This window comes from Carcharodon carcharias, chromosome X (assembly GCF_017639515.1).
Source record: "Carcharodon carcharias isolate sCarCar2 chromosome X, sCarCar2.pri, whole genome shotgun sequence".
NCBI lineage: Eukaryota > Metazoa > Chordata > Chondrichthyes > Lamniformes > Lamnidae > Carcharodon > Carcharodon carcharias.
This window is the reverse complement of record NC_054507.1, coordinates 26,423,321-26,439,682: the sequence shown is the minus strand read 5'-3', so window position 1 is coordinate 26,439,682 and position 16,362 is coordinate 26,423,321. Positions and strand designations below refer to the sequence as shown.

Genomic DNA, 16,362 nt, shown 5'->3' with positions numbered 1-16,362 from the left:
TTTGTTTTGGATTTCCAGCATCCGCAGTTTTTTTGTTTTTATACTTCAAAAGTACTTCATTAGCTGTAAGGCACTTTGAGATGTCTTGAAATTGTGAGAGGTGCTATATAAGTAAAGTTATTTTTCTTTCTTCACTTGGATGTCATGGCAAACTGCAACGGGCAGTAGTGTTGTCATTGTCAACTAAAATAGGTGGATGCATTTCATTGCTTAAATTAAAACTAAAGTTTGATATCCAGGGGTGAAACATGTTTAAATTAATTCTGGGACTGAAATAGCCTTTTGGAAAATGTTGAAATAAATGCTTAAAGTCTTGGTTTTTACTTAACACCCAGTTGGATTGATTGGACTAGTGTTGTGTAGAAGGAAAGCAACAACTGGGGCTATTTTCAAAATATTAGTTTTGAAAAGAACAAAAATACCACCTTTTTCCAAGAATGAAACTAAAAATTGGGAGCAGAAGATTCGATTACATGTAGAACAAAACTTCTTCTCAAGACCATAAATAAAATAGAACTAAAAGTAGAGACATGGCAAGAATTAAAGTTAAAATAGTTCTAGGATGAAAATAAACTGAGGCAGCAACTTCTCAAAATCCAATCACATGATTTGTTTGGCAGGTGGAATTTATCTAATTGCAAGATACAGATTTCTGAATATTCTGGCAGTTGAGCTGGAGTGCATTATAATGCTGTGACATAACTGATGCATTAATGTGAGATCATAAACTCTGAATGTAAAGCTTGTTTAATTCTGGAATGTTGGTTGAACTCCTAATATTGTGTTCCTGCTAATAACTCACTCCTACACAACCATTAATTAGTTTATGTTTGTATCTACAAGTGGTTTGGAGTGTTGGGAAAGGTATGAGGTATGGGCGGGTGGGAAAGACGAGGGGAATGGAGAAAGGGGAGGGCTCGTTGTAATGGGGGAATGAGTGTATATGGGCAATGGGGAAAGGCTGGGGGGGGTGGGGTGGAGAATTAGTGTGGAAGGGGATGGGTCAACTACAAAATACAGTGTAAGCACATTAGAAAACCAAAAAGACTATCTCCCAGCTCTGAGCTAGGAGATAAGCTGGAAATTTGGAAACCTGGGGTAGGAGCGCGATGAGGAGAGCAGGAGGGCTGTGAGGGATTATGGGGCAAGGGTGATTTTGGGGTAAATGGCGGGAGGGAGTTTGAAGGATGGGATGAGACAAATTAACCAGCCTTCCTCAAAGATTGTAGTCTAAACCCAGTTTTTTGTAGTCCTGTGTTTGAGATTTTTTACTTTTGCTCAAGCTGATTGTATTTTTCCTTCCTCAAAACACATACATTTTCAAACTTGTTAAAATAAACAAATATACTTTCACACAGTACAGCATTAAGTAATATTTTTATTATTTCTGTATGCAGGCAATGACCATCCCTCGCAAGAGAGAATCTAACCATCGCCCCTTGACATTCAATGGCATTACCATTGCTGAATCCCTCACTATCAACATTGTGGGGGTTACCATTGACCAGAAACTGAATTGGACTAGCCAGTGGCTACAAGAGTAGGTCAGAAGCTAGGAACTCTCTGGCGAATAGCTCACTACCTGACTCCCCAAAACCCATCCAACATCTACAAGGCACAAGTCAGGAGTGTGATGGAATACTCTCCACTTGCCTGGATGAGTGCAGCTCCCACAACGCTCAAGAAGCTCGACACCATCTGGGACAAAGCAGCCCTGCTTGATTGGCACCACATCTACAGACATTCACTCCCTCCACCACCGCCGAACAGTGGTAGCTGGATGTACCATCTACAAGATGCACTGCGAAACTCACCAATACTCCTTAGCACCTTCCAAGCTCACAACTGCTACCATCTAGAAGGACAAGGGAAGCAGACACATGAGAACACCACCACCTGGGAGTTCCCCTCCAAGTCACTCACCATCTTGACTTGGAAATATATTGGGTGTTCCTTCATTGTCGCTGAGTCAAAATCCTGGAACTCCCTCCCTAACAGTACTATGGGTGTACCTACACCTCCATGGACTGCAGTGATTCAAGAAGGCAGCTCACCACCACCTTCTCAAAGATAATTAGGGATGGGTTATAAATGCTGGCCCACATCCTGTAATTGAATAAGAAAAAATATTCGGGCAATTAAATTGAGCATACACGATACATTGAAATACATATTAAAATGTGTCTAATCATTTATATAAAGTGAGTTGAGACCAAGTGTAGTCTTCATGTGTAGTGAGGTTAGAGTCGTGGAGTTAAAAGTACCAAGGCAGTTCCCATTTTAAACTCTCACATTTGTGTCCATATTTTCATATACTTTCATTATAAATTCCCACATCTACATTTCAAACAGAAATTGTCAAGATAAACTTATCACACTAATTACATACTCCGACCAAAAACTTCACTGGATATTAATGCAGGGGTAATGTTTTTAACATTTTTTGTTTTAATACGCTCCCATTATTATTTTGACTCCCATTTATTGATAAATTGCTACAATTACATAAAGTCTTTGAATATTTTGGTGTGATTTTTAATTGCTTTAATTTCAATTTCTCTACCATTTCTCACTAATGTTTTATCTATTTTACATTTACTTCCTTATTTTTAACCAATGCTCCCTTTGCAAAAAGCACTCAAAAAGAGAGACATACATTTATACAGCACTTTTCACAGCCACTGGATGTCTCAAAGCACTTTACAGCAAATGAAGTACTTTGAAGTGTCATCACTGTTGTAATGTCAGAATACATTAACCAATATGTATTCAGCATAATAATACATTTCAGGTAATCCTCTCTATCAGACATATGACCCAACTTCCCACGAGAAACTCTACGACAGATAAGTATCACTACTTACAGCATGGAGGGAGGTTATTCTGCACATCATACCTGTGCCCTCTACATGAAAGAGCTCTCCCATTTTCCCTAACCTTTTAAGTTTGATCAAATATTTCCCTTTTCAAATGTATTATGGATTCTGCTTCCCCCTCTTTTGGTTTTTGGTCATGCATTCCATGTTCAAATAACTCCCTCAATGAAAACATAGCTTCTTTTAACCTCTCCCTTCATTCTTTTGCTGATGATTTTACATGTATTCCCTCTAGTTCCCAACTCATCAACCAATGGAAATAATTTTCCCTATTTAGATGATTAAAACCCCTCCTCATTTTAAACATCTTGATCAGATCTCCTTTTAACCTTCTCTGTTCTAATGAAAAAAGTCTCATTTTACTCTCATCTTTCCTCATAATTAAAGCCTCTCATCCCCACTATTAGCTTAGTGAATCTTTCTTTTACACTTTGCTTTGACAGTTTTCTTAAAGATGGATGTCCAAAACTGGTCACAGCATTCTAACTGGAGACTAACCAGTGATTTGTACATTTAGCATAACTGCTTACTTTGCACTCAATGCCCCTATTTATGATTCCATATGCTTTCATTAACATGTCTTCCCACTTTTAAATTTGTATACCTGAATACTTGGGTTACAGTTTAACTCCCAGCCCTGATGTAGCTGCCTGCAATTTCAAATTCTAGACAAAGATACCTGCTCCAAGCTGACAGGGTTCCCTTGAAGTACACAGATCAGGCTCCGAAGATGTCACTGGGGCCATAATTGGCTATTTTAAACTGAAGACTGAGCATGGAATCAATGGTGGCTTCCCAGACCCAATCAGAATACGAGCTGAGGCTAGAAGGATGCTCCTCTGGGTTCCACAAGGAAACTTAGGGGTCCCCTTTCCCTTGAGTGATAAAAGACCATTAGTAAATGGGCTCTTTTCACTAGAAATGAAAAGGTAGTTGAATGAGTTAGCTATTCGATGTAGAGAAGATGTTTGTATTTGTTCAGGAGCCCAATCACTAATAAATCCAACAGGGGAATTGAGGGAAAACTTATTTACCCAGAGATTAGTGAGAATTTGGGACTCGCTATCACAAGGAGCGGTCGAGGCGAATAGCGTTGATGTATTTAAGGGGAAGCTGCACATGAAGGAGAAAGGAATAGAAGGATATGGTGATGGGGGTGAGATGAAGTAGGGGGGAGGAGGCTTGTGGGGAGCAGAAATACAGGTATGGAGCAGATGGGCTGAATGGTCTGTTTCCATGCTGTGAACTTCTATGTAATTGTTTCTTATCCCTGATCAACTAAGTGTCCAATTAGGAGAGCCTATATTGTGGTTTCTTAAGATGCAATACTTGACTAGTAGCTGACTTGTCTTTCAGTGCTGTATAATGCAGAATATTTAAGAAGACAGAATGCATGATATTAAATGTATCAAAGGTGCTTGTACATTAAGACTTAATGAAGTGTAATGTGATGTAGTAATGTAAAGGATTTGGATCCAGAGAGTGATTTAACTCACAGCAGGTTCTGTTCCCCTGTCACCCAGTGCTCGCTTACATTGGCTTCCGATCAAGCAATGTCTTCACTTTAAAATTCTTATCCATGTTTTCAAATCTCTCCATGGCCTTGCCCCTCCTTATCTCTATAATCTCTGCCAGCCCCACTTGCCTCCAAGGCATCTGCGTTTCTCTAATTCTGGCTTCTTGTGCATTCCCAATTATAATCGCTCCATCATTGGCGGCAGTACCTTGTGTTGTCTGGGCCCTAAAGCTCTGGAATTCCATCCCTAGACCTCTCTAACTTGCTTTCCTTTAAGATGCTACTTAAAACCTACCTCTGACCAAGCTTTTGGTCATCTGACCTAATATCAACTTACATGGCACAGTGTCATACTTTATTTTATAATTGCCCCTGTGAAGTGCCTGTGTCTTTCCAGTAGGTCAAAGGTGCTATTGTAGATAAGTTGCTGTTGTAGAGATTTATTTGTACACCACTGGATTTCCATTGCTGAGCTTGAAATGCCTGTCAATCATTCAAGCATAAAATTGCAACTTGCATCATGTCCTGTGTGTGACATTTCTGTGGAAAATCAGAAATTATGCTATGCTGAGTGGTTTAGGTCTGTGGTACATATTGGGACCAATTTTGCCCCCAGTGCATTCGGATTGCGAAATAAACTGAAGCTCCGACTCAAACTGGACAGTTTTGACACCACAGGCCTCCCCCTGACTAACTGCCAATCGTTCACTGCGCGTCATGAGTGGCTGAGCGAGAGGTCAATCATATGACACCGCTCCTTTCGCCTGGGCGGGTTCCCATAGAAATCTTCGCGTCGTCAAGGTTTCGTTTGATAGTCCCGCCCCCACCTGTCTATGATTTAATTGGCCCAGTGACATGTCAATTAGCTTGAAGGTTTGACGCAATCGGTAGCAACGGCTGGTAGTCATTTAAGGGCGGGGTCCCCTAGAAGCAAAGGCTTGATTTACTCATCGACCTGTCACTGGGCGGGATCAAGTGCCCGTTTCAAAATCGTGATTGGTCAATTCTAGCCATCACTCAAATCCCAGAGTCCGGGTTGATCGGATGAAACGTCAATCATCGGAGGCGCTGCTTTGGAGGCTTTTCCCTATTTAAAAGCTGGTGTAGAGAATGACGTTGAAAGGCTGCGGTGTGCGATGTAGGAAAATCTTCAAATAAAATTAACAGTTACTCATGCGAGCGGGATTTGCGGCTCTTCGCCCGCTGACGGACCTCCGGTAAGTGTTTCTGTTCCAATAAATGCGTGGCCACGAAGAAGGTATCGTTAATGGACGGGGCCAGGCGTGCGTAGTTTCCGCTGCGGGCGGCAGGAAAGACCGCGGATTAAAGTCGGGCCTAGTAATAAAGCCTTGTTTTAATGGAGCGGGACGGAGGGTGAAAATAAAATGTGAAGTTACTGGGTAGTCTGAACCTCAGCTTATTTAGTATCGGTGTGGGGCCGAGCCACAATTTCAGTCGTTTACCAGGCATTCCTGACTAAAATAGGGTTTTCTCTATGTCTTCCTGATAATCCAGCTGTAAAATATAGTGTCTTTGTATGTCTTTTCCCCCTAATGTTTAACATTTCAGCTTTTCTCTGTACGTGTATCTATCTATCTGACAGTCTGATGGTTAGACTATTACATCTATAGTGATCTTTTCCTCTGTCCATGTTCAAGAGCAGGAGCTCCTCAAGCTTTACTTCCATAAGAGAATGTGATTATGGACAGGGTTTTTAATCAAATCCAGCCTAGTGGTTCGGGAAGAATTTTAATATCTGTTATCATTTTAACAAGTTTTCGTAGGGTGAAGTGGATTAATGGATGTCGATTAATGGATGTTGACTCATGGTGAGGTGGGATAAGATGCTGTGAAAATGATTAGTGTCATGGTTAAATTATGTCTGGGAGTTTGGATTAATTCCCCACTAAAAGGGGGAACTCACTGTCGTGGTTGATGATGAGGTGATTTCAAAATTGGGCTTGTAACAAAAAGCCTTGGTGATTGTGGTGGGGAGATGGAGGATAGTTGTAGAGGATGTATTCCTACTATTTTTTAATTGTTTTTAATTAAAGCTGTTGCTTTTTTTTTATAACAGCATCCCATTACAATTCTAGTGGCTTGTTTTAATACTGATTTGTGCTTGATGCCCTAATGTATGAGACCTTGTCATTCCTTTCACTATATCTGATCTTTTTCTTTTTGAGTATTTACAGTGGCTGTTCTGACCTCGCTGGCTTTCTGTAGCTATATAAAAACACAGTAAATTGGTTAACGCTCTATGTTCTTGGCAGACGAGTATGTGATTTTGGAGGAAAATGAGTCATACTGTGATGTGTGAACAGGTGACTGAATTTGCTTATGAGAGAATAAATATCACAAAATCATATAGTGTAATATATAGTGTGTGTGTATGTATGTATGTGTATATATATATATATATATATATATATATATTTATTTATATATTTTAATGAGGTGAAGGTTATGTACATGATCCTTTTAAAGATGTACCAAATTTATTTCATTGTGTTTCTATATTTTAGTGGAGTTTGGTTCCAGACAAAATAATGGGGTATTTTCACGATCCTTGATTTCTATTTTTACCCCCTCTATGCTTCCTGACATAAACTACAGGCCAGTTAGCCTAACGTTTGTCATAGGGAATCCATTATTAAGGAGATTATAGTAGGAGACTAAGATCATAATGTGATCAGGTAGGGTCAACTTGGCTTTGTGAAAGGGAAATCGTGTTTAACTAATGTATGAGAGTCTTTAGGGGGAGGTGATGGTGTAGTGGTATTGTTGCTGGACTAGTAATCCAGAGACCCAAGGTAATACTCTGGGGACCTGGGTTCAATTCCCACCATGGCAGATGGTGGAATTTGATTTTAATAAAAATCTGGAATTAAAAGTCAAATGATGAATGTTGAGCACCACTTGGAGGAAGCACTGAGGGTGACAAGAGCGCAGAATGTACTTTGGGCCCATCACCAAGAGTGGCTCGGTAGCACCACTACTGACCGAGCTGGCCGAGTCATAAAGGACGGGTCTGTGGCAGGTGGTGAGGGAGTCAACAAGAGGGGAAAACATACTTATCCTCACCAACTTGCCTGCCGCAGATGCATCTGTCCATGACGGTATCAGTGTGGAGACAAAATCCTGCCTTCACATTGAGGATACCCTCTATCATGTTGTGTGGCACTACCAAAGTGCTAATTGGTGGGTAGATTTCGAACAGATCTAGCAACTGAAGACTGGGATGAGGCTGTGGGACGTCAGCAGCAGCAGAATTGTACTCTAACACAATCTGTAACCTCATGGCCCGACATATCCCCCACTCTGCCATCACCATCAAGCCAGGGGAATCAACCCTGGTTCAATGAAGAGTTCAGGAGGACATGCCAGGAGCAGCACCCGGCATACCTAAAAATGAGGTGTCAACCTGGTGAAGCTACAACACAGGACTACTTGCGTGCCAAACAACATAAGCAGCAAGTGATAGACACAGCCAAGCAATCCCACAACCAACGGATCAGATCTAAGCTCTGCAGTCCTGCCACACCCAGTCGTGAATGGTGGTGGACAATTAAACTACTTGCTGGAGGAGAAGGCTCCACAAATGTCCCCATTCTCAATGATGGAGGAGCCCAGCACATCAGTGCAAAAGATGAGGCTGAAGTATTTGCTACAATCTTCAGCCACAAGTGCCAAGTGGATGATCCATCTTGGCCTCCTCCAGAGGTCCCCAGCATCATAGATGCCAGTCTTGAACCACTTTGATTCACTCCACGTGATAGCAAGAAATGCTGAAGGCATTGGCTACTGCAAAGACTATGGGCCCTGACAGTATTTCAGCAATAGTATTGAAGACTTGTGCTCCAGAACTTGCCGAGCCCCTAGCCAAGCTGTTCCAGCACAGCTACAACACTGGCATCTACCCAGCTATGTGGAAAATTGCCCAGGTATGTGCTGTACACAAAAAGCAGAACAAATCCAACCTGGTCAATTAACGCCCCATCAGTCTACTCCATCATCAGCAAAGTAATGGAAGAGGTCATCAACAATGCTATCAAGCAGCACTTGCTTAGTGGTAACCTACTCGCTGATGCCCAGTTTGAGTTCCGCCAGGGCCACTCAGCTCCTGACCTCATTACAGCCTTGGCTCAAACATGGACAAAAGAGCTAAACTCCTGAGGTGAGGTGAAAGTGACTGCCCTTGACATTGAGGCTGCATTTGACCGAGTGTGGCATCAAGGAGCCCGAGCAAAACTGGAGTCAATGGGAATCGGGGAAAACTCTCCGTTGGTTGGAGTCATACCTGGCACAAAGGAAGATGGTTGTGGTTGTTGGAGGTCAGTCATCTCAGCACCAGGACGTCACTGCAGGAGTTCCTCAGTGTAGTGTCCTCTGCCCAACTATCTTCAGCTGCTTCATCAATGACCTTCCTTCCATCATAAGGTCAGAAGTGAGGACGTTTGTTTATAGTGCAATGTTCACCATTTGTGGTGATTCATACTGAAGCAGCCCATGTCCAAGTGCAGCAAGACCTGGATAATATCCAGGCTTGGGCTGACAAGTGGAAAGTAACATTCACGCCACACAAGTGCCAGGCAATGACCATCTCCAACAATAGAGAATCCAACCATTGCTCTTTGATACAAAAACAGAATTACCTGGAAAAACTCAGCAGGTCTGGCAGCATCGGCGGAGAAGAAAAGAGTTGACGTTTTGAGTCCTCATGACCCTTCGACAGAACTTGAGTTCGAGTCCAAGAAAGAGTTGAAATATAAGCTGGTTTAAGGTGTGTGTGTGGGGGGTGGAGGGAGAGAGAGAGAGAAGTGGGGGGGGGGGTGTGGTTGTAGGGACAAACAATAGTGATAGAAGCAGATCATCAAAAGATGTCAACAACAATAGAACAAAAGAACACATAGGTGTTAAAGTTGGTGATATTATCTAAACGAATGTGCTAATTAAGAATGGATGGTAGGGGACTCAAGGTATAGCTCTAGTGGAGGTGGGGAGAGCATAAAATATTTTAAAATATTTAAAAATAATGGAAATAGGTGGGAAAAGAAAAATCTATATAATTTATTGGAGAAAAAAAAGGAAGGGGGAAACAAAAAGGGGGTGGGGATGGGGGAGGGAGCTCACGACCTAAAGTTGTTGAGTTCAATATTCAGTCCGGAAGGCTGTGAAGTGCCTAGTCAGAAGATGAGGTGTTGTTCCTCCAGTTTGCGTTGGGCTTCACTGGAGCAATGCGGCAAGCCAAGGACAGACATGTGGGCAAGAGAGCAGGGTGGAGTGTTAAAATAGCAAGCGACAGGGAGGTTTGGGTCATTCTTGCGGACAGACCGCAGGTGTTCTGCAAAGCGGTCGCCCAGTTTACGTTCGGTCTCTCCAATGTATTGCTCTTTGATGTTCAATGGCATTACCATCACTGAATCCCCCGCTATCAACATCCTGGGGTTTACCATTAACCAGAAACTGAACTGGACTAGCTATATAAATATTGTGGCTACAAGAGCAGTTCAGAGGCTAGGAATAGTGTGACGAGTAACTCGCCTTGTGACTCCCCAATTGCCTGGATGAGTGCAGCTCCCACAACACTCAAGCTTGACACCATCCAAGACAAGGCAGCCCTGCTTGATTGGCACCACATCCACAAACATTCACTCCCTCCACCACCTCACAGTGGCAGCAGTATGTGTACCATCTACAAGATGCACTGCAGGAATTCACCAAGGCTCCTTCAACAGCACCTTCCAAACCCACTACCACTACCATCTAGAAGGACAAGGGCATCAGACACATGGGGAACACCACCACCTGCAAGTTTCCCTGCAAGCCACTCACCATCCCGACTTGGAAATATATGTTCCTTCCCTGTGCCTGGGTCAAAATCCTGGAACTCCCTTCCTAACAGCACTGTGCTGTACCTACACCACATGGACTGCAGCAATTTAAGAAGGCAGCTCACCACCAACTTCTCAAGGGCAACTAGGGATGGGCAATAAATGCTGGTCTAGCCAGCGAAGCCCACACCCTGTGAATGAATTTTTTTAAAAAAAAAGTAACAAGCAAGATTGATTAAAAGGGAACCTTTAGATGTGGCGTACTTGGTGCGTTTGATGAGGTGCTGCATCAACAGTTACTACACAAGATAAGAGAACATTTTGTAAGGGGTAAGCAGAACTTGGGTGGTACAGAGGGATCTGGGTGTCCTGGTACACGAATCACAAAAAGTTAGTATGCAGGTACAGCAAGTGATTAGGAAGGCAAATGGAATGTTGGTGTTTATGGCCAGGGGACTGGAATATAAAAATAGGGAATTTTTACTGCGGCTGTACAGGACCTTGATGAGACCACATCTGGAATACTGTGTACAGTTTTGGTCTCCTTATTTGGAAAAAAAATCTAATTGTGTTAGAAACAGTTCAGAAAAGGTTCGCTTGACTCCATCCTGGGATTTGGTGGGGGCAGTGGGTGTTTGTTAATCTTATGAAGGAAGGTTGAACAGGTTGGGCTCATACCTAGTGGAGTTTAGAAGAATGAGAGGTAATCTTATTAAAACATAAGATCTTGAGGGGACTTGACAGGGTAGATCCTCCTTGACAGGAGGATGTTTCTGCTTGTGGGAGAGACTAGAACCAGGGCCACAGTTTATGAATAAGAAGTCTCCCTTTTATGTTGGAGATGAGAAATGTTTTCTCTCCTGGGGGTTGTTAGTCTGTGGAATTCTCTTCCCCAGAGAGCAGTGGAGGCTGAATCCTTGAATTTATTCAAGGCTGAGTTAGATAGATTTCTGATTGATTGACAAGGGAGTTGAGGGTGAAAGGGGGCAGACAAGAAAGTGGAGTTGAGACCACAACCAGGTCAGCCATTATCTTATTCAATGGCAGAGCAGGCTTGAAGGGTTGAATGGTCTATGGGTTGAATGGTCTACTTCTGCTCCTAAGTCCTATGTTCCTATTTTCACTGGCTGCCTTTTCCTCAGACTGTCCATCTTCCCTTCAAGGATACTGCCTTCAGCAGCATCTCCCACTCAAAAAAACAAAGCTCAGTCATCTGTCTTTTTCTAACTGCTCCATCTCAACGTTGCTTTCCTGTCCAAGCACTTCAAATGTGTCACAGCCTTCCAGCTCTGTGCCCATCTCTTTTGTAGCTCTGAGCATATTCTGTTTAGCCTTCACCTTTCTTGTGGCACTGAAAGAGCCCTAGTCAAAGTCATAAATGTTATCCTCCGACCATCGTGTCTTATTCTTTATCTTTTCAACAATGCTTGATATAATTAAACCACTCCAGCACTACTACTGTGTCCACCTCATTGGATCCTTGTCTGCTCCTATCTGTTATAATGGGTCTAGTGCATACCCAGCAGTGGTGTCTTCCTCATCTATTTGTTGTCCCTCTTGTGATATCATCTGCAGTTGTGAGTTCAGCTTCCATGTCCAGCTCTATTTACTTCTTTACTCCTTGACTGACTCTGGGCTGTAAAGACACCAAGTTTCGGATGAGCCACAACTTCCAGCTTAACATTGAGAAGACCATCCTCTGCCTCTCTCTGCCACAAACTCTGCTTGTTTGCTCCTGACTCCATCCCCTGTGCTAAATCAGTCCATTCGCAATCTTGGCATCCTGCTTGACCCTCAGTTGAGCCTTAAACCCCAGGTGCTCTCCATACAGCCTTGCCTGAATCTGCTTCTATGTTAGACTTGGCTGTAATTCCCCATTCCCCCGCCAGTTCACTCGCCCACCGAGGCCTGAAGCTCCAGGAAATCCTCAGCTCCTAACACTGATTAATTAAAAGCCTGTTTGTGTTCATAATTTTCTGCTGATGGCACAGCTGGACTTTGAAACAAAGCACTTGTGCCATTGGAAGCACTGTTTGCGTGTGTGAGGTTTTGTGTAGGAAAACGAGGAGGTGCTAGTTTCCTCTTGTCAAAATGTTGGTTAGAGGTTAAAGTCTCATTTTGCTATTGCTGGCCTGTACAAATTTCCAGTTGGGGAAAATGGATTTAGCTACTGCAGACATTACCCTGCAAAATAAATGTGTAGGAGTGGCTGTTAACTGGAAGCAATTTGCTAATGGAAGTGCAGCATAAAGAGATGAAGTGTTTAGCACAGAAATAGACCATTCATCCCAGCTGCTCCATGCCAGTGTTTCTGCTGCACCTGAGCCCCCTCCCACCTTAATTCATCCCACCTCATCACCATATTCTTCTATTCCTTTATCCTGCATGTGTTTATCCAGCTTTCCTCTTAATGCGTTTAGGCTATTTGCCTCAACAATTCCCTGTGGTAGTGAGTTCCCCCATTCTCCCCACTCTCTGGGTAAAGAAGTTTCTCCTGATTTTCCCCTATTGGATTTATTAGTGACTGTGTCTTATATTGATGGCCTCTTGGTTCTGGTCTCCCCCACGAGTGGAAACATTTTCTCTATGTCCACCTGTGGAACCCCTTCATAATCTTAGAGGCCGTTATCTGGTCACTTGTCTTCTTTTCTAGAGAAAAGAGTTCCAGCCTGATCGCTTTTTTCTGATGGTTATAATCTCTCAGTTCTGATATCATTCTTGTTAAGGATTTGATGAACTTTGGTTCACACACAGGTAATGTCTAGAAGCTTGGCATTTATTTTTAAATACAGTAATTTTGTTGATTCTGTTTGGAGACCAAGCAGTCTGTAGGGAGCTTATTTTTAAATACTAGTTCCTGGCAAATTATTATTTCTATTAACAGAAACATTGTACTGAAATGCCTGAGCTATCCCACCCAACATTTCACCATTCGAATTTGGTTAATGTAGTAAAACTGTCTTGGCGCACAAACCAGTTGACACTATCCAAAATAATATATTTTTGGGGTGGATAAATGACAACTCTGAGTAACTTTGGCAAAACTAATTTCATGTTGTAATCCATTGTCAAATGTGATTATTGAATGTCTGGTTAGCACTGGAGAAAATTTTTAAAATTGAGCAGTGGACCAACTAATTGTAATCCATGATCCTACCCCTTTCTACCTCTGACCTCGTCAAGTTCTGCACATTCCTCTCTCTTCACCACCCCCAACAAACACTCTTGTTCTGTGAGTGCAGCCTCTCCTTCTCTTCCAGGTACCATTCCCTAAGACGGTATTGGTGCCCATGTACTTCCATTGGATTGATCCATGATTATGCTTGGCAAAGTTCTGCAGTGGTTTGGTGTTCCCTTCCGCAGTGTGCCTGACTAGGAAACTCTCCCACTCTTGCTGCCTGCCTTCAGTCTTATTGGAAGGATTTACAGACTGAAAATCAACCCGTTTGACATGTTATGTATGCATCCCCACCATTGACAAATGTTCCTTCAACTGCTTGAACCCCTCCTGACCACCTTGACCAAGATTTTGGTCACTCTGAATATTTCCCCTTTGACTCAGTATCCATTTTCTTTTCCCCATTCCTCTGACATTCTCTGGGGCATTGTTTTTGGTTAGCTGATTTTATGTTAAACATCCCCCCCTCCCATCTAATTTCTAGGACTGGTGCTGGTTATTCCACCCATCAATGGTCTGCTTTGTTAAGTCCGGAAGGCTGTAAAGTGTCTAATCGGAAGATGAGGTGCTGTTCCTCCAGTTTGCGTTGAGCTTCACTGGAACATTGCAGCAGGCCAAGGACAGACGTATGGGCATGACAGTAGGGTGGTGTGTTGAAATGGCAAGCGACAGGAAGGTCTGGGTCGTGCTTGCAGACAGACCGAAGATGATTTGCGGAATGCCTTCGGTCTGTCTGCAAGCATTACCCAGACCTCCCTGTCACTTGCCATTTCAGCACATCACCCTGCTCTCATGCCCACATGTCCATCCTTGGCCTGCTGCAATGTTCCAGTGAAGCTCAACGCAAACTGGAGGAACAGCACCTCATCTTCCGACTAGGCACTTTACAGCCTTCTGGACTTAACACTGAGTTCGACAACATCAGACCATGAGCCTTCTCCTCCATCCTCACCCTTTTTTTTTTTTGATCCCTTTTTTTTCAAATATTTTAAAATTTTTATATATATGTTTTTTCCCACCTATTTTTTTTATTATTTTAAGGTTTATTTCCATTTGTGTTCATTGTTTTATCCCCACCTTTTAGCCCATTTCGATTGTTTTTTTTTCCCACACCATCCCCTCCCCCAGTAGGGCCATCTGTCACTTGCTCATTCTGATTCCCACTCTTAATGTAATGCGGGAAATCCAAAACAAAAACAGAATTACCTGGAAAAACTCAGCAGGTCTGGCAGCATCGGCGGAGAAGAAAAGAGTTGACGTTTCGAGTCCTCATGACCCTTCATCGATGCTGCCAGACCTGCTGAGTTTTTCCAGGTAATTCCCACTCTTAATGTCACCATTAGTACCTCCTTTAGCCAGTATCACCATCATCAACACCTCTTGACCTTTTGTTTATGACATCTTTTGCAATCTCTCCTTGTCTCCTTTGCCTCCACCTATCACTGGCCTTCTATCCAGCCTCACTGTCCGCCCCCCCCTCCCCCCAAACAGCACATATTTCACCACATTTTTACTTCTCTTTAGTTCTGCAGAAGAGTCATACAGACTCGAAATGTTAAATCTGCCTTTCTTTCCACAGATGCTGTCAGACCTGCTGAGTTTTTCCAGCACTTCTTGTTTTTGTTTCAGATTTTCCGCATCGACAGTATTTTTGCCTTTCATCTTAATGGTCTGCTGAGTCCTGATTATTCTAGAATTCAAATCAGTAGAAGGGGCAAAATAATAGGAAAATGGGAAATCGCAAGTTCACCTTTATCATTTCTGGTGAAAATTAATCTTCCTTTAAACTTGTCATCCAAAACTCTGCTACCAATATATGTTCTTAATCCCATGGATCTTTTGAAATGGAGCTGGGGACTGTAGTGGAGAAAGGTCCATGGTGGGAGAGAGCAAGTGTTTAATTGGTGGCAAGGACATTGAACATGGAAGTGAGTGTGTGATTTGAGCCAAACAGTCCTGGCGAATGCAGAGCCAAAACCTAAAAATACCATTGTAAGTGAACCCGAGTTTTTCAGGAGCAGAAGAAAGTGGGATTGGAGGTGGTTGTGAGTGATGAGGGATACACGGAAGTGATCGGAGATTTCTCTCATTCCAGACAAGGCAATGGGAATAGAGTGGCTGTGTGAGATAGCAAGGTCAAGGAGGTGGTGTAAATATGGTTTGGAATGTTTATATGGAGGAAGAGCCACAATAGCCTCCTGATTTTGATTTGCTTTCCTCTTTCTCTCTCCAGCGAACTGTTTCCATTACCGTCTGCATTGCTGCATCACCCCTGATGTGCCAGTGATTTCTCACTGTGCAAAATAATGGCTTACCTGGAGATAAAGTACAGGTGTGTATTTCGCCCCTACTCCTGCTTATAATCCATCCCTGACTGTCTAACCCACAAACGATATGACTGTGGAGAAATGATTCGCCTTGGGATCTCTCTGATCCAGTGGTTGGGATGCCTGGTTCTGCCATGGTGTGCCTGGTTTGGGGAGAGGAAATTCAGGCTCTGGTTTCTGAAAGTGGCGTGTGTGGATGTATGTGCTTAGGAAACCTTATGGGACCCATTTTGAGGAGATGACAGACATGATGCATGGGCGTGGGAGGGAGTAGGGCAAGATGGGTAGGTGCAGCAGATGTGGGCCCTTTGGAGAAAACCTTTGACAGGGTAGCACATGGGAGATTGGAGAAAATTAAGGGGTATGGAATTGGAAGAAGAGCAGCAAACTGGATTCTATAATTTTTCTAGGGAAGAACAGAGAGCAGGAATTCTTTAGTGTGGTTAGGAGTAGGTAGTGCTGTCCCTTGGAGTTCAGTTCTCAGCCATTTCTGTTCACTGTCTCAGATTTGGATGTTGGCTTTCAGGGAGTGGTGTCAGGATTTACAGATGGTGCCCAAATATGGAGGCATAATATCCATTTGGGCTCAAAGGAAATTGATAAGGGGAGGGAGAGGCTGAAAAGTGACATG

General features: G+C 43.0%; 1 protein-coding gene across 3 annotated transcripts in view; it reads left to right on the top strand.

Moving 5' to 3' along the window:
- Positions 1–5,458: 5,458 nt before the first annotated feature.
- LOC121273212 (E3 ubiquitin-protein ligase NRDP1) overlaps positions 5,459–16,362 on the top strand; it is a 96,400-nt gene continuing 85,496 nt past the window's right edge. For 2 of the 3 annotated variants that reach the window (XM_041180208.1, XM_041180206.1), the window contains exons 1-2: positions 5,459–5,609; positions 15,638–15,736. The gene's annotated coding sequence lies outside the window, so the exon portion shown is untranslated. The remainder of the gene's footprint in view (positions 5,610–15,637; positions 15,737–16,362) is intronic. The other variant, XM_041180207.1, reaches the window with a different exon arrangement.